Source organism: Grammomys surdaster, unplaced genomic scaffold, assembly GCF_004785775.1.
Source record: "Grammomys surdaster isolate TR1022 unplaced genomic scaffold, NIH_TR_1.0 215, whole genome shotgun sequence".
In the NCBI taxonomy this organism is placed as follows: Eukaryota; Metazoa; Chordata; class Mammalia; order Rodentia; family Muridae; genus Grammomys; species Grammomys surdaster.
In genome coordinates this window covers 2,148,069-2,167,495 of record NW_021604660.1, presented here as the reverse complement: position 1 = coordinate 2,167,495, position 19,427 = coordinate 2,148,069, and positions in this window count along the sequence as shown.

Below are 19,427 nucleotides of genomic sequence, written 5' to 3'. Positions count from 1 at the left end.
ACCAGCCTTCTGTGATGGGAGTTCCGACAGAGAGTACAAAGGGTCTGTGGTGAGCACCAGCCTTCTGTGATGGGAGTTCTAACAGAGAGTACAGAGGAGATGATTATGAAATGAGAGGAAGAGAAGATGAGCCTAGATGATGTGGGACTGTGAGTGGCACAGTACACAGTCACTTCTGCTCTTGAGGGTAACCTTTGGCTTAAGTAGAGGTATGAAACAAACTTATTCAAGTCCTAACAAGGGCATTATGACTGCTGTCCTAGTGAATGACCTACAGGAGAAAAAGGTAGGTTGCAGAGAAATCGGAAGTATCTTAATGTGATTAAATTGGGAGACAATAATAACACTAACAACTGAGTTATGGAAACTTGTTAAACATCGTGAAAGGCTTGGAGCTAAATTCAACAAGTTTGCTGCCCTGCCAATTATATTTAAATGATAAAATATGACTTTTAAAATGAAGGCAAAAATTAGCCATACCAGTTTGGAACAACAAAGTTTTTAATTAACAAAAAGGAAGAAACAACTGGACAGTCGTGGTGCACACCTTTAATCCCAGCACTTGGGAGGCAGAGGCAGGTGGATTTCTGAGTTTGAGGCCAGCCTTGTCTATAGAGTGAGTTCCAGGACAGCCAGGGGTACACAGAGAAACCCTGTCTCAAAACAAAACAAAACAAAACAAAACAAAAAAACAAAACAAAAAGAAGAAGAAGAAGAAGAAGAAGAAGAAGAAGAAGAAGAAGAAGAAGAGAAAAATAGCAAGTATGAAAGGAACTATCTAAAGCTTCGTTTTTATATTTGAGCTACACAATAAACATACAGGTTGTAAGGAATTAGGGCACAGTCTATGATACAATGAGAAATAGCTATGAATCTGTCATATGTAGGTATCTCAGTGATCATGGGAAGCTAGGCTGCATGAAGTCAACAAATAAATTGGTATGTGGGTGGGGAAAATATGTCAATCTAATTAAAATTCTATTGAAAGATAAATAACATGAGAAGTGTTTAGTAACTTCTAGAATTGTAAACATTGAAGTCATTAGTAAAGATATACATTTACATTGGAGTGAAGCATCTAAGTGGTGCCATTTTATGAGGCTGAAAATGTAAACAGAGAATTGAGTCTAGATGGGAAAAGTAGTGGAAACTGTTAAAGGAATTGCTCTATAAATAAAATGGATCTCTATGGAAACCTAAGATGAGAACACATGGGAACTGTGCAATGGATAGGTGACTAAAAGCACTAGTCAGTGAATGTGACAACCTGAGTTCAATTCCTGAGATTTACAAGATTACACACACACACACACACACACACACACACACACACACAGACAGAGGTCAGGGGTGATGAAAGAAAGAAAAAAAAGAAAAGAGGGAAGGAAGGAAGAATGAGAAAGAGAGAGAGAGAGAGAGGGAGAGAGAGAGAGAGAAGGAAGGAGGGAGGGAGGGAGGGGGGAAGGAAGGAAGGAAGGAAGGAAGGAAGGAAGGAAGGAAGGAAGAAAGAAAGAAAGAAAGAAAGAAAGAAAGAAAGAAAGAAAGAAAATATTGAAAGAAGAAAGCCGCAAATGGTATGGTGCGTGCGTGCGTGTGTGTGTGTGTGTCTATGTGTATGTGTATTAAAAAGGAAATATTAATTAGACTAGCTTATAGGATGTGGTTCAGAAATTTCAGTAATGGCTGGCTTTCACAAAAGATGTTGAGAATTGTGCAGTTTCCCAGTCTATGAGGCTGGCTGTTTGAGCAATCTCAATCTTGCACTCTGGGTTTCCAGAATACGGTGATAGATGAACTTGCCAGCAAGAGTGAAGGCAAGTGGGCAAAAAGCAAAGTTCCCTTCTTTTGTGTCCCTTTATCTGAGCTGCTACCAGAGAGTGTTGCTCAGATTTAGGGTGAATCTCTTTGTTCAAAAAAAGAAAAATCTGGTTAAGAAAATTTCTCAGCTGGGCAGTGGTGGCCCACGCCTTTAATCCCAGCACTTGGGAGGCAGAGGCCGGCAGATTTCTGAGTTTGAGGGCAGCCTGGTCTACAGAATAAGTTCCAGGACAGCCAAAGCTACACAGAGAAACCCTGTCTCGAAAAAAAAAAAAAGAAAGAAAGGAAGGGAGGGAGGGAGGGAGGAAGGAAGGAAGGAAGGAAGGAAGGAAGGAAGGAAGGAAGGAAGAAAATTTCTCAGTGAATTACTTAACAGCTTATATTTTAGTTCATGTAGTGCAGTCAAGTTGACAATCAAGATAGAATTTATAATCACAGATATGTTTTCTATTTTGTTTTCCTTAAATATAAGGAAAATAATGAATATGTATACTAATTGAGAATTATTCACTTTAGAATTAAAAACTGATGGCAATATAGAGAAAATACAAATTAAAAAACCACATCCCAAATAGAAAACAGGAAATGGGTCTTAACATAGAAAATACCATCAACTTTATTTTTAAAGTAATAAGAAACAAATTACATCTATGATGAGATTTAGGTGGGAAGGCAGACACAATATTAACTGTAGTGTGAGAAACCTCTTATATGTTATTCTCACTATGAGGACAAACTTTATTAGCATGAGATGGAGTGAATTTTAATTTTATTTAAGTGAGCAGAGTGTGTACAATTAAAGAAAAGGAACAGATACCAACTAGAAAAATTGTGGCTACTTTGGGTGTTTTTAATGAAACAAATTGAGTGATCATCAATTTTGGGTCACTGTGGCTGTGTCTTCAAATTGTTGTGTGCTGGACCGAAAATGACCCCAAAGAATCATCCACAGAAGGTTTGGTTTGTAGGTGATGACATTTCTGAAAGATGGTAGAAGCCTCAAAAAGCAGTTACTTTCCCTATTATACTATCAAGACTTAACTCTAAGATAAATGACTCTACCTTAACCTAAATATACCTTTGAACTAGAGATTGAAGTTCTTACCTTTCTTTATCTGTCTTTGCTTCCTAGAAACCACTAGTAAGCCACTTTGGTCTTAATGTTCCTCCTGTTATGCTGTGGTAGTTCAACATTTCCCTCCAAAATGGAAGCAACTGACAGTGTTCTGAACCTGAAATTCAAAGCAAGCCTTTTGTGTTAAGGTGATTTTTTTTTCTAAAGTATTTTTCACTAAGAAGACATGATAACAAATGCAAAAACCTGGTGCTAGAATCTGGACCATTGCAGCAGAATATCTGAGAGTATGATCTTGAACATTTGGTGCTGCTTTTAAGAAGAATCTAGACAAGTTTTGAGAAGCAAATGGGAAACAGCTTAGAATTCTAAAAGCAGAGAAAAGATTGACTCTGATAGGAGCACAGAGAAGCAGAATGTTGGTTGAAATCTGCCTCACTGGAATGTATTCATAAGGCTTCAGAAGGATATAAGGATTATTCACAATAGTATTAAAGCTCATTAACAGTACTACCTAGAAAAGAGCTTGTCTTTATGTAGTCTGAGACTTTGTGGAAGGTTAAATTTAAAGGAAATTTCAGAGCAGTTCAGATAACAGCATGTGTATTGGAGTCAGATTTTCAGGGAGAAGTGGGAGCAACACAGAGTGGGATAATTTGAAAACACCATGGTGGGTTTGGAAAAGGTAAATAACAACAACAAAATAACTTGTAAAATTTCAGCTAGAAAATGTTTACTTATTACAAACAAAACCATTGAAACAGGACAATTTGAAAGATACGTTGAGCTTATTTCAGAAATCAGCAAGGAATGAGAATGAGAATGTTGCTTTTGAGAAAAGAATACCTGGACATTATGTTCCTACAGTGCCACTGGAGAATTCTTAAAGTACTTTCTGCAACACAGACACTCAGAGACTATTTCACCATGGTCTTTTCACCATGGGCTCATCACTGATCTCATAGCTGATTTTGGTGTTTGCCATGTCTATGGTGCCAGTTTCATAGCCAAGGAGAATGCAAATGTTTAGAGGACATAGATGTGTCTATTCGGGTTACAAAAGAAAGTCTAGATGGCTCAGGGGTTTATGCTTGGACTTTTGAACAATGCTGGTACTCTGGATGGAAAACTCTTAGAAAAGAATAGTGCATAGTGAAATGAATGTGAGTCTTTGGTGTCAATATGACCGATAAGATTTGGCATGTCCTCCAGAGTTGATCCTTGGCCTATAACAATATTGGAAAACATTAGGAGATTGGAGATAGGACCAAGATTATGTGCATTTGAATGGTGTAATGGGACTCTGGGCCTATCCTTGTTCTCTCTTTTCTTCTATGCCACCATGAATGAAGCAGATTTGCCTCTCCATACTCCATTCACCATCATATTAGTCCATATCACAGGCCTGGAAATGACAAAGCCAAGTGAATAAAAATTGAAACAATTGACATCATAAGGCAAAATAAACTGTCCTTCCATAAGTTGAATTTTCTCAGGTGTATTGTCACAGCAGTGGCAAGATGACTAATATACAAACCCAACAGAACTTCCAGACCTCAGAACAGAGTAGAATTAACATTTATATTTTACTTTGTGAAGAAAATACAATGAAATAAGAGAAGTAAAAGGAAATAGGAAATAACAATGATCAAACTGAATAACAGTTCAGGATGCTCGGCTGAAGAAGGAGCAATGAGCAAAATGGACTTGAAGACAATAACAATAATGAGATGTATGACAAAGGAAGTAGAAATATTGGAATCACAAGGTCACCAACAACATCTAATAAGAAAGAATTCTGGAGGCTGTAGATTATGACCAGGAAGCTAGATAATAAATTCTGCATGTGTAGTCACTGAAAAAAATGAAGTTATGGCCATGGAGATTAGCCCATTAAACTCAGAGAAGCTTCGTGGTAAAAGATGGAAGGTCAAGGGAGTGAGCATCTGGAGTGTTATAAATACCAACTCCATGAGCAATAATCAGTAAATATGCAAACAAAGAAGATACAGGCATTGACCAAGAGTAAATGAGTTGAGAAAGTGCCTGGGATTTTATCTCAGTTCAACATCACTATGTGGTACTGGTATAGCATGACTACATGTAATTAAAACAAGGCACTTACTGAAATAGAAAGAAACATGGGAAGGGAGAAATAAGCAATGTTCTTGTCTCCAGGGTAGAAAGTGCAAGCTAGAGACACAAAAACATTCATTTTTTTGAGAGCTTCAGAGGGAAAAAGAAAATGTCCACAGGAGAGAGTCAGATTGCCAAAAAGAGAGGTCATGTGAAGGGGTACTACAAAGGTCTGTTGGCATATGTGAGGAGGACCAGTTACTGACAGCATGCTCCAGACTACAGGAGCATTAGGGATGTGTGATAAAGGAAAGGAGCAAACAGACACACAGTCAAATGGCCATTTGTACCCACAACAGAATGACTAGAAGAACCTGTGTTCACTCAGATTTGTATTCAATATAATTCTTGGTGTTTCACAGTACTTCATACAAATAGAGTTATTAAAAATTGAAAATGGGTTTTGCCATAATCAAATTTCTTTATTTAAAAACATGTGAAGTTTGCCAACTGTAACAAATGCATCTTTCTAGTCTGAGATGCTGACACCAGATGTGGTTACAACTGTAGCCTCCATTTTGAAAATCTCTGTCCAAGTTGCTTAGTTTTCTGGTAACCTAACACTTCCATGAGAAATAAGCTGTATTATAAAAATAAAAGAGATCCTATTTAGTCTTTTTGCAAAGCTTTCTTTAGTCTTTTGCAGATAGAATTTGATGACTTGCTGCATCTTTTGTGGAAAACTCCTCTCACCAATATTCACCAACCCATAATTAATCTCCGGCTGTGACTCTCACACATGTCCTTGCCCAATTTTGTTACACTGTTTACATTCTTCCTTCTATTTTGATTATGTGTGGCAAGTTATATAGGAGAAAGAAGATAGGGAGAACTGAATCTCACTGGATTTGGACTCAACACTTTGCTAATTCTGTTAGGAGATAAATACTCCACTCCTGGCTATTATAAATAAGGCTGCTGTGAACATAGTGGACTATATGTCCTTGTTATATGTTGGAGCATCTTCTGGGTATATGCTCAGGAGTGGTTTAGCTGAGTCCTCAGATAAGGCTATGTCCAATTATCTGAGGAACCTCCAGCCTGCTTTCCAGAGTAGTTAGGACACATGCTCCACTATGTTCATAGCAGCCTTATTTCTGGTACATTTGCACAATGGATACTACTCAGCTATTAAAAACAATGAATTCATGAAATTCTTAGGCAAATGGAGAGAACTAGAAAATATCACAATGGAGAAGTTAGAGAGAAGACTGAAGGAGCTAAAGGGGTTTGTGGCCCTATGGGGAGAGCAAAAAATACCAACCAATTAGAGCTCCCAGGTTCTAACCACTAGCCTGAGAGCACATAGGGAGGGGCACATGGCTCCAGCTGTATATGTAGGGGAGGATGGTCTTCTCGGGCATAGGTGGGAGAGAAAGTCCTTGGTCCGGTGAAGGCTGGGATGCCCCAGTGTGGGGGAATTCGATGGTGGGTGGGTGGGGGCACAACCTCATAGAAGCAGGAGGAGAGGGGATGGAATAGAAGATTTCTGGGTGGGGAGGGGGAAAATGGAGGAAAGGGGATAACATCTGAAATGTAACTAAAATATCCAATTTAAATACTCAATGAATGTGATTTCATATTGGAGAAAATCTAGCTAAGAAATGGAGCATTAGTGCAGGAAGGACAGAGAACAAAAGTTGTACCTTTTTGTTTTAGGAAGGCAAGTTGGTAGGAAAACAGGAATGACATCCTTTAGGACTGTAGGGAATCAAGAAAAAATGAAACATCAAAGAGACAGAGATAGAGATGGAGAAGACGGAAAAAGTGACAGAGGAGAGAGAGAAGGAGACAGAAAGACTGAGAAAGAGAAGGAGATGGAGATGAAGATGGAGAAGAGGGAGGAAGAGATGAAGAAGGATAAGGAGATGGAGATAGATAAAGACATGACTGGGTTATAAAATCAGAATGTCACAAAGCTTCCTTTATTTTCACAGAAACTTTATCTCCAGAAGACTATGCTTTTTCAAATTTCCTTTCTTATAAAGAACAACAATTTATAGCCATTGAACTCTACTAAAACTGATAATTTAATAATTGATGATATTCTATTCTAAAACACATGACAATTATAAAACTTCCATTCCTGATCATATATCCTGTGCAAACATTGTTTTGTTGTGGGTTTTCATGTAATATATTATTTCTATAATTTATAAATTCCAAACTATTAAACATAATAGCATAGAGTAAAATAACATACTCTTAAAAGATTTCATAAACTCACTATAAATGCCACATGTATGCATATACATGCATTTTGTGTATGTATGTGTTTATGTGTTCGTGCATGCACATACATGAAAATAAATATAACTAAAAACAAATATTTTTTTAATAGGTGGAGAAATTATGTCTACTTTTCTTGACCTTTGTTTTAGGAAATAAGAGGTAGAAAGTTTTTTTATTAACTATAACACATTTTTACTGTTAAAAAACATAAAATGTTTATAAAATTAATAGTTGGAAGGATTTCTAGAGATGTTTATTACCAAGCACTCAATTCTCAAGGAAAGAATAGAATTTGCAAGTTAATTGAATTGTTATCACATATTTCACTTTTAACTAAAAACTAGACCTAGTTTTTGTTTAGATAAAGATCACTGGGGAAACTAGGGATGAAGTGATTCCAGCCTTAGAACACTTTGGGGAGAGGAGTCTCAAACTGGAGAGTTAAACAAAATAAATCACTGGAGAGTTTTATAATTTATTCATCTACATATAAGGATTTTAATATGTAATGATATGAGAATATGTTGTGAGTTTTCTGGAAAAAAATCTTTTCTGTATTATGAGAGGAGCTGTTAAATTTCAAAAAAGAAAAAAGACCATGTAGAACCTGCCTGCTGGATACACAGTCTGTGCACAGTCCTCTGATCATTGGCCATGGAAGTCTCAACAGTAGTTGTACTTTGCTAGCCAAGTGGCAAGGAAAGGGGAGGATCTGTGGTAAAGTTGGGTTTTCTTAACTTTCTTTATCTCTTTCTTAATCCTTTAAATATCCTGTACCTAAAGAGCATCTCCCAATAAAATGACCATCAGAGAAGTTCAAATTTAAATAAATAAGAAGATGGTAGTAGCCAGTCCCAGGGTCCATGAAGAATAACATTGTATCATACAAAGATGTGTTTGCCTAATAGTACATGGATTTTTTTCCCTGTGGCTCTTTAGAGACATGAAAATTGAAACTATGTTTCTTAAAGAAAGGAACAAAAGAGACTAAAACTTAATTACACTGTTTTATTTCCCTTGCAGCTGTGTCTCATTTGCTACTGAGCAGTGGAAAAGTCCTTGGTAATCTTTGACCCTCTTACACTACAGTCCTGTGCAAACTGCTAATTAGAATCAATTATAGGCCACTGAGTGGTGAAAGAGACACTTATGGGGGATTTTCCCTCCATAGGGCTATGAATTAGCTTCACAATTAAACTATAACTCTTCAACTTTTGCGTCTTCAGCTACTAAGTTTCAATATACATGGTTGTCTTAATATTGTCATAAGAATTACAAAGTTTCCTAACTTAGTCTTATCTTGGAAGCTTATTTTTTAGGGAGTCTTTGCTCTAGGTAGAAAAATGGCATGTACTTACCATACATATTTTATGTGTCTGAACATCCTAAACATGGAAAATTCCTGAAAAGAATTCCATGACAGGGATTCTTTTATGAGCTAAGTTTAACAAGTTTGTAAAATGCAGTTAGTAAACAGAGACATTTAAGCTTCATAGTAAATAGTAAGGCATGGAAATTTGCCTCTTTAATGTCTGAAGAGATTGAGGTGGGGAGAAAGGAGTAAGACATCAAGGTTCCATATACAGCAGCACTGGCTGAAGGAATTGTATTCAAGGCTTGCTACACATAGTTTGTCCTCTTGACCAATGTGCTATACTGCCATGTTACCTTTCGGGATCATTATGCTACCATAAAACAGTCATGGGGAAAAGGCCATAGTAAAAAGAAGTATAAACTGTCAGAGACAGTACTTACTGTGTATTGAACAGCCCATGGGGATCAATAAATTCTTATTGACTGTCTCTTCTCTTATTTAGCTCTAACAGGAATGTGACTTTCCACAGAGAGTGTAGTGATTTATCAGATTCGTATCACACACACACTGCAATGTGATAGACAAAAAGACAAGGCTTCGACCCTATAGCTTAATTCTAATTGTCACAAGAACTCCCTGTGGAGTTCTGGCTAGCACAGAACTAAGCAGATTCTGAGGGTCTCAGTGAAGTAACAGAAGAGTCCTGAGGAACTATTTCAGTCACATTCTTCTATTGTGGGGATGGGGCAAGAATATTGTGTTTGACCAGAGGAAAGAGCATCCCTTAAACAGCCTAGTATGCTTAGGATATGTCAAGCTGGCAGAAGCTCACATTTCCACCTAGAGTATATCTTATTTGCTGGGCTAGGTGGGGCTTAAAAACAGAATGCTATTGTTGGAAAAGGATTAAGACATTCTCAATATAGTTGGGCATTAAATAAATGATAAGACCCTTCTAGACACACAAACTTGCACAACTTGAGAAAAAAATAAAAAAGAAAAGGAAAAGGGAAGAAAAGAGAAGAGGAGAGGAGAGAGGAGGGGAGGGGAGGGGAGGGGAGGGGAAGGGAGGGAAGGGGAAGGGGAAGGGAAGGGAAGGGAAGAGAAAAGAAGAGAAGAGAAAAGAAGAGAAAAGAAGAGAAAAGAAGAGAAAAGAAGAGAAAAGAAAACTGGCCTTGTTCTCTCACGGCAGGTTTTAGTGTTGGTTGTCATTAATCTATCAGTGGCAGCCCAGACTCTCTCACTCAAATCTAAAGCAAGTTTCCCCAAGACCGGTCTGTCCTTCCTCTTTAATAACACATGAGACATTTATCTTTCTATGAAGTTGATGTACTAAGATTCAAGACCAGAAAATTGTGCATTCTCTCAGTCTGCTCTTTATCAAGGTAAGGTTACTGTGCTTGGCCAGTCTGCATCAATGAGACATGTGTCCCCGTGCCCACCTTACCCATTCCATAAGGTTTTCCATCAGTCACAGAAAAATGTGTTTTCTAAACAAGTATAGAAAAAAACTATGTCCTCATTATCCTCTCCTTCACCAGAGACGAAGTGACTATAGGATGAAGGGAACATTGTCTGTGATCATTCATTCCTCCTCCTTGCCAGAAAATAGAAATCAGCTTTGTAAAGGTCAGTTCTAGGAGTTGTATTTTAAAAGACAGAAAATTGCATGAGAGTTTAATGTATCTTTATTATAATCTTTTCTGTTTCACTATGTAAAATAAAAAAGAAGAGCTTGCACAAGTTTTCTTTCTCAGGGCTATTTCTTAGTCACTTTTCTTTCTTTCCCCTTTTCTTTTTTACTCTTTGACAGCTCCTCTGTAGAAAAGTTTATCTTTTATTAGCTTTTTGGCCTCCAGTCATCATGCACTGTCGGAATCCTTCGGGGTATGTTGAACTTTTATTCCAGTGTTGTCTTTCTCTCCTGCAGCCTTATCGCAGTTGTGTCTTTGAAAAGCTGTCCCCTGCTTAATATCTGAAGGTTAACCTCCTGTAGAACCTTTTAATCACACTGGCGGCAAGCTCAACTGGAAGTATTACCATTCCAGTCTCATATTTATGGGTTTAATTAGCTTTGTTAGATGTATAGGAGGGAAACTTTGCCTATTAAAAAGAATCCGCTGATAATTCATTCAGTTCTTTTCTACTTTTCAACGATATACCTGAATATTCTCATAATTAAATAATGAATTGTTCTACTAATGCTTTTGAAAACCATGCTTTCCTTATTTTTATGAATAAAGCATATGTGTATAGATTGTTACATTATGTATTTTCTATAACTTTATGCTTGATTTAACATCAATAATGCATCACATATTTTTCCTAAGTGGGTGCCACTCAGATAAGAAAATTCCTTGGGGAACTGCATAAAAATCACCCAGAAATACTATTGCATGTGTCACACAGGATCTAAGTATAATTTCAATTTAACAGTTAAATTAATAACATAAATTAAACATTTATGTTATTGCCTGGAGGGCAGTACTAGTCTTTGAGGCTTATTAGCAGAGAACACACTAAGCTGGAAAGATATAAAGGAAGGTTTATTTTCTTTGCTGGTCTCCAACTAATTGCTGTAAAATCAACTTAGGGCTTTTGCCAGCTTTGACTCTCATGGAAGAGTAGGCAATTCAAGCTCAAATCTCTTGATGTGGTCACATATCTCTTGCCAAGTTTCTTTTTTAAGTTCCTCAAAATAAACATTCATGCCAATTAAACAAAGTAAATAAGAGAAGAACTTGCTGTGCCCTCATGCCATCTTCTCATTAATTCTAGGAAATGACTGGGACCTCTGCCCATTATTATCCAAGATTAAATGACATCTTCCCCCCAAATGACTCAGGTAAAAGCACCAGGTTCGCTTTCATCTTGGACTCTATACTGTTTGAATGGAGACCAGACCAAACAGTGCTCTTTCAGGAGTAAGATGCCTTTATTCATAATGTCATCTGTTAAAGAAAGGTTTGACAAAAGGTCAGTTTTGCCCCAGTGTAAAAAGAAAATGCTGGCAATTCCCGTGAAGCCACTTCTTGCTTCTTAGAATTATCATCATTTCCAGATTTATCATGACAGTTTTCTATCTAGTAGATTTGAAATACCAAAAAAAACTCATATTTTACTCACAATCTAATCAATCACATTAAATATATTTTATGTAAGAATGATGTGATTTTATTTATAATAGTCAAAATTATTAAACATGATAGATAACAGGAATCTTTATAGTGTATTTAAAGGAGTAAATAAACAAATTGCAATCAAGAAAATGAATTCCAAGGTAAAAATAAGAAGAAAAGAACTCAACTGTATGTAGCTTCTTATCTAGTGGTGGGGTCTTGTGAAATTAACCTCCACATGTGGGCGTGCCAACTAGTATTGTCAACTTTTAAGTTTCATTTAGGTGACTATATTGTTGAGATTTCATGGTGCAACTTTCCTGTCATGTGTAGAAGAATCTTGAAACATATGTCCAGGTTCTCGGCTCTTTCTGTCTTTCCACCTCCTATCCCATGGTGTTCCCTGAGCCTTATGTAAAAGATTTGCAGAAATGTCAAGTAGGCCCCCATTGTGTTCTCTGCACATTGACCCGTTATAAATTTCTGTAATAGTCTCCGTTCTGACACAGAAGGAAGCTTCTTTGATGAGGTGTTAGTGCTACAGTTATCTCTGGATATAAGAAATATTTAGAATGGAACTAGAAGTTATACTGGTTTAGTAAAGTGGTAGGAGTTAGTTATCCTGCAGAATGCTTGACCTCACTATCCACAAGTAGCTGGTTGAGGTTCCAGTAGCAGGCATGAATTCCCTCACTCTTCTCAATGAATGAACCTTTTGATAGGTTGTTTAATTTCAAACTATCAGTTCTACATATATACACACATAAACACTGTGTGTGTGTGTGTGTGTGTGTGTGCATGTCTATGTATGTATGCAAGAGAGAGAAGGGATTAACCAAAAATAAGAGGTCATAAATTTGAGAGGGAATAAGGAAGACATGAAGAAATATGGGGGAATATGATATGAATAGTGTAAAAGTTTCAAAATAACTTAAAAACAAGCATAGGCAAATAAACTAATAATAAATATAAATAGAGGAAGCATAGGGATATAGGAATAAAAGAAAGTATAACATGCTGTGAATCACAGTAACTGAAAATAGAGTGAGGTCATGAGCAAGAATATCAGCAAAACTAGATAAAAGACAAAACCATGGCTAAGGGCCTCATAATGATAGTTCTAACCATAAGAGAGGAACACAATCATGCACACCGTGACAAGTAGAGCACAGATGACACCCACCAGTGAACTATGGTTAGATCTTAGCCATGGACTACAGCTAAAGCTTGTCAGTAGACCACAGCTACAACATGACAATTGATCATGGTTATACCATGACAGTTGACCACAGTAATACCATGGCAGCAGATTATGGTTACGTCATGAGAGTAAACCATTCTTATACTGCAGCACTAGACCGTAACTATAACATGAGAATGAACTATGGCTACACTAACTATGGTTGCACCATGCCATTACACTACAGCTTTATTGTGACAGTGTTCTGTATTGGCCCCGTGATACTATTTCATAGCTGTACCAAGACAGTGGACCACACGTATACTATAAAACTAGACCATGGTAACATAATGACAGTGGACCATAGCTATGCTATGAGAGTAAGCCATATATATAGCACAGCAAGGAAGCAAGGCTATGCTATGAGAGTGGCACAGTAGTAGACTATCATTATATTAATACAGTGGACCATGGTTCCAACATAACCATAGGCAATGCCTCTCCAAAACAGTGGATCACAGCTCTGTCATGATAGTGGGCCATTCCTGTGACAGCAGAGAAAAAATATGCCCCCAAATATACTTTTCTCTCCTCCTATGCTTTCTTCTAATTAATTAACTAATTAATTAATTTTAGTTATTTACTTTACATCCCATTCACTCCCCCCTTCTGGTCACCTCCTCCCGAAATCCTTCCTCCATCCCCTTACCCTTCTCCTCAGAGCTGGTGGGGGACCCCTGGGTATCCCTCCACCCTGGCACTTCAGGTCTCTGGAAGGCTAGACATTTCCTCTCCCGCTGAGACCAAAAAAGACAACTCAGCTAGGATATATCACATGTGCAGGCAACAGCTTTCAAGATAGCCCCATTCCAGTTGCTCAGGACCCATATGGAGACCAAGCTGCATATCTCCTACATATGGGTGGGTGGCCTAGATCCAACCTGTGTATGTTCTTTGGTTGGTGGTGGTTCAGTCTCTGAGATCCCCAAGGCCCATGTTAGTTGACTCAGTTGATCTTCCTGTAGAGTTCCTATCCCCTTCAGGACCCTCAGTACTTCTTCCTATTCTTTTTTAAGAGTCCTCAAGCTTCATCCACTGTTTGGCTGTGGGTGTCTGTATCTGTCTGAGTCAGTTGCTGGATAGAGCCTCTCAGAGGACAACATACTCCTGTCTGCAAGCATAACAGAGTACCATTAATAATGTTAAGGATTGGTGCTTGCCCATGGGATGAGTCTCAAGTTCAGCGTTTAGTTAGTTGGCCATTCCCTCAGTCTCTGCTCCATCCCCCATGCCTGCAGGGATGTATCTTGTGGACAGGATAAATTCTGAGTTGTAACTTTTGTGTGTCGGTTGGTGTCTCTATGGCTCCACTGGCATTCCTGTCTGGCTACAGGAGATGGCCTATTCAGGTTCCATTTCCTCAATGTAGTAAGTCACAGCTAAGGTCGCCCCCATTGATTTGTGGATGTTTCACTTATTCCAGGTCTCTCATATCCTGGCAATGCCTCCTACCTCCTCACCCCTGTCTGTAGCAGATTTCCATTCATTTTCATGGCCATCTTCCCAACCCTCCTGTCCTTTCTGACACCCGATCTCGAAACTCTCTTACCCCTCCCCATGTCCTCTCCCTCTCTGCCTCCCCCCAACCCCCTCTATCTGCTTCTTATGACTATTTTATTCTAAGTGAGATTCAAGCTTCTTCTCTTGGGCCTGCCATGTTGTTTAGCTTCTTTAGGTTTGCAGAGTAGAGCATAGTACCTGTATTTTATGGTTAATTTCCACTTATACATACCATGCATGTCCCTTTGGGACTGGGTTACCTCACTCTGGATGATATTCTTAAATTCCATGACTTTTTAATGATGTCTTAAGCTCAGTTAGGCAGATATGCAGTTAGACCAAAAGATAGCATTAAGGACTCAATTATGATCCCTAAAGAGGGGATGAGTGATTGGTATATAATAAAATGAATCAATAACCAGTACACATATGTGATTTATCTTTTTTAATTAAATACTATACATAAGTAAACATGCTGTTTCTTGATATTTCTGGTGATTTGGGATAGAAGTTTAAGAAACAAAAGCCTGCCAATTTGAGGAGAGGTTGAAAAATATCTTAATAGAAAAAAACATAAAGCCTCAAAGAAATAGTGCAGCAAGTAAAAATGCCTGTTCCTAATCATGATGTCCTGGGTTTTATTCCAAAGACCCACATGATGGAAGGAGAGAGTCAGTACTTACTTCAGTACTATGTAACACACACACACACACACACACACACACACACACAAAGTCACTAATATAAAATAAAACTTTTAAATATGTTTGTTGTAATGCTATACATGTATATATAACAAGAAATGAACAGATATCTTACCTATTTAAATGAAATCATTGTTAATAAATGCATTATTTTCCATTCTTCATAGGTGATGGTGTGCTTTAGGGCAACTGGGAACAGATTACCACTTGACTTTAGACCTGTGGCATATTATATATGCTTATTTATAGAAATATTGAAATAACATGTCTTAATTGAGAAGAACCAACAGAGAGATTTCATTTGCCTGACAATTCCAATCTACAATACTCTTAAAACTGAGTCATTAAGCAAATATGTTGCTTTATATCTTGATTTGCTACTGCAAAAAAATATGGAAGAGATTCTGGATCCTCATGCAGGAAAGTCCTGTAACAGAGATTTTGGCAGAAGAAGCTATGAAACTCTTTTAGAAGGTTGAAATTATCTCATCATCTCAGTTTTTCAGTAATTTTACAGTTGACTATAGGTCTTCTGACTGTATTATTAGACATAGAAATATAATGTATAATGCCCATTTTCAAGTTAATTAAAATTAAGTATTAAAACCATTCAGTGGTCAATGTAATACAAAGTAACATAAGGCCTATCACAAGATCAAAGCTCACATTTGCAATTTCTCAGTGCCTCACTGTGTCTTTTAGTGAGGCTAATTTAGGATACAATGTTTTGTAAAAGATCAAATCCATTTGCTTCATGGCCTAGGGAAGATGTACTTCAACTTGCCAAGCCTATTGAAAATGAATGGGTAAACTTGTAAAGAGGGAAGGACACTGAGAAAAAGTGAAGGCCAGAGTCCCTTTAAAAATTCACAAATATTAGTTGATAACAATTTCCCAATGTCAACTTCAGGATTTACCTGCAATAATTTCTGTGAGTACCATGTAGCTTATGTCATGTGGGTGAAATAACAATATTAATTACTCTATGTATCTATTTTCTTTATGCATTATAGGGCTAGATATTCTTTTGCTTTTACATAATTATTTATGATACAATAAAACTAACTCTTTCATTATAATTTCAAAATAAGGATAAGAAGTGACTTCACATTTCTGAGTACGAAGCCAGCCTGGTCTACAGAGTGAGTTCCAGGACAGTCAGGGCTCCACAGAGAAACCCTGTCTCGAAAAAGAAAAAAACCAAGAAGTGACTTCACATACCTCGTTATTAATGGAAAAACAGAGAGAGAAAGAGAGAGACAGGGAGAGAGAGAGAGAGAGAGAGAGAGAGAGAGAGAGAGAGAGAGAGAACAGACGACAGACAGACAGACAGACACATTATCATTATCACCGCCATCATTATCATCTATATCTCATTGTGATCACAGTTTCTCCCCTTCATCATTATTAAGTCAAGTAAATCAAATCAAATAAAGTCACAAATTATAACCATCACTGTAGGGGGTGATTCTGATTCTTTGATTGGAAATCTGGGGAATCTTTATTTACTGACACAGAAGGTCCTCGCCTCCAATTGAATTTTGATCTATCAGTAAAATTGTCAGTAGCTAATGGCTAAGTAGCTAATGGCTACTACAACACTGAGAGTTGTACAGGTAAGTAGCTAAGTAGCTACTGAGCTAATGGCTACTACAACACTGAGAGTTGTACAGGTAGGACTTAGGAGAATAAGGAGGACTCAGGAGAGAGGAGAAGGGGACTCAGTAGTGGAGGAGATAAAGCCTACCAGCCATGTGAGTTTCTGGGTAAGTGACCTCTGGCCACTTCCCCAACTCAATCTGGGGTAGCAGGGGAAGAATTAGGAGTGCCCAGTCATTGAATTAAACAAGTCATATTAAGAATAACTGGCGTGTGTGTGTGTGTGTGTGTGTGTGTGTGTGTGTGTGTGTGTGTGTGGTTGTGTGTGTGTGTGTGTGTGTGTGTGTGGTTGTGTTTCTATTCATGTGTCCAAGATAGCTCCTGGGCATGCGACTGGCCAGAAGGACAGAGTAGAATAGACAAAACTACTCACTACAGTTTACAGTTAGCTTAAGATCTTCATATTCATCAAAAGATGCTGCATGTGCCAAATCTTTGCTGACTTTTCCAATGGTATTTTAATTGTTAACCTGTATCCCCTTTTACAAATATATTTCATTTTGTCCTTGTCATCCTTCTTTGATAGAAACAACTGCTTCATTTTGAGTCTGTGAAACTAAATATGGAAATGCTATATTTGTGTTCAGGTGTGTGTGTGATTCTTATAAATACCTATGGCTAGAGTGATTGAGTCACATAGCAAATGTATGATCAAACAATTGCCCATTTACTTTCCAGGAGACTCAACCATGTTATATTTTAACAATCAGTAAGGAATATGCCTGTCTGCATTCCTTCTCATATTTCTAATGATAGAACCGTTTTATTTTATGCATTCTGGCATAAATACAGTATAACTCATGACACTTTAAATGTCCTTTTTAAAAGAATAATTTATATAAAATGCTTTATAGTTTCCTAAAAGCACAAATGATTTATTACTTTTGATAATGAAATATTGTGGGTTAGTGATTTATTTTTTAGAACATTGCTACAACAATTATTGAATTAGTATGCACTTAGGTTGACCATTCATGTGAAAATGAGCTTTGTATTTATATTGCCAAAATATTTGCCTGAAGTTGCCCACACTACACTGATAACTATAGATAGCAGTACATTTTGCTGGCATCTTTCTTTATCTCTCATATTAGTCATTTATGACTACATTTTTCAGTCTTGAAGAGGTTTACCATCTATATTGTTTCAAAGAAGCTGTGGATTAAATGGTTTATCTCCCTACTGCATAGGTGTTTTATCATAACTTTCTTGCATCTTCATTATTTTTCTTTTCCAAAATCTGGATTTTCCTTGCTCCTTTAATCTGATATAGATGGATATATTGTACATTTTATATATTTTCTTCTAATGTAAGTATTTGTACTGTACTTTTCTATTTATACAGTGTTTTACTTATATCACTCAGACTTTGATATATATATTGATATGTATTTGATAAATATCAATATTTTTGATTAGAGCAAAATAATCTGATTCTTGAAATTTTCACTTTAACCTTATGGCTTACATAGATTTCCTGTAGATTAATCTCTGACATATGGACTATTTTCCTGTTATTGCTTAATTCTATCCCAATGAAATTCGTTTTGCTTTATAAACTACAATGGCTTCTTTGTGATGGAAAGTGTTTGAAACACATGAACTTGTTAAGATTAAGCATTGTATTTCTAAGGTGAGGTTAATATCAAATGATTTAAAAGTGAAAGTTATTTTTAATTTTTTAAAATTAAAATCCAGTTACATCATTTCTATTGTTTCCTTTCCTCCTGCCAACCAACTTCTCATATGTAAACCCCTTGCTTCCTTAATTTAAAATAACATATATGATATGATATGTGATAATATATAATATGATGATATATGATAAATATATGATATATGATACTTGATCCATGATATATAGTATATAATATGTAATATATAATATATTTTATATATCATATGTCATATATCATGTATTGTGTATCATATATCATATATAATTCATAATATAAAAATATAAATATAATAAAATGATGTATTTTAATATATTATATTTAATATGTAATTATATTACAAATTTATATACAATATGTATTTTATATATGATATAATAATATATTGTAAACCAATATAATTTATATGTATATATGCATATATTTACAGAGATAACTACTTAATATTGAATAACCACTCTGGACCTTATCCTGAGTAGAGACCAATTGCTCTATCTAGCAGTTTTTAGCTGACTTCAGTTTTTTGTCTAGAAGCCTCTTCTTATTGTTCAGGTCTTATTTAGACAGCCATATTATACATGTTATCATAGGTCAAGCTTCTCTGTAATTTCTGAGAGGCAGAATCTCACAGAAGATTTCTTGATCTGGCTCTCATAATCTTTCTGGACTCTGTTTTGTGATGTTCTTTGTGTCTTTGGTGCAAGATATTTTTGGTATATATTAAATGGAGCTGGGCACCATATAATGACTATTTCTATGAATTTTGACCACTTATAATTTCCTATAATGGAATAGTCTCAGCCTTTTCAAAGAGAAATTTCTTTGATGAGGATTAAGATCTATACATACTTACCTGTGAGTATACAGTTAAATATTGAAGTGTGATTAGAAATTAATCCTACTCAGCTGTGATCCTTATTAACCACAATAATGGCCAGTATGATATGATCTCT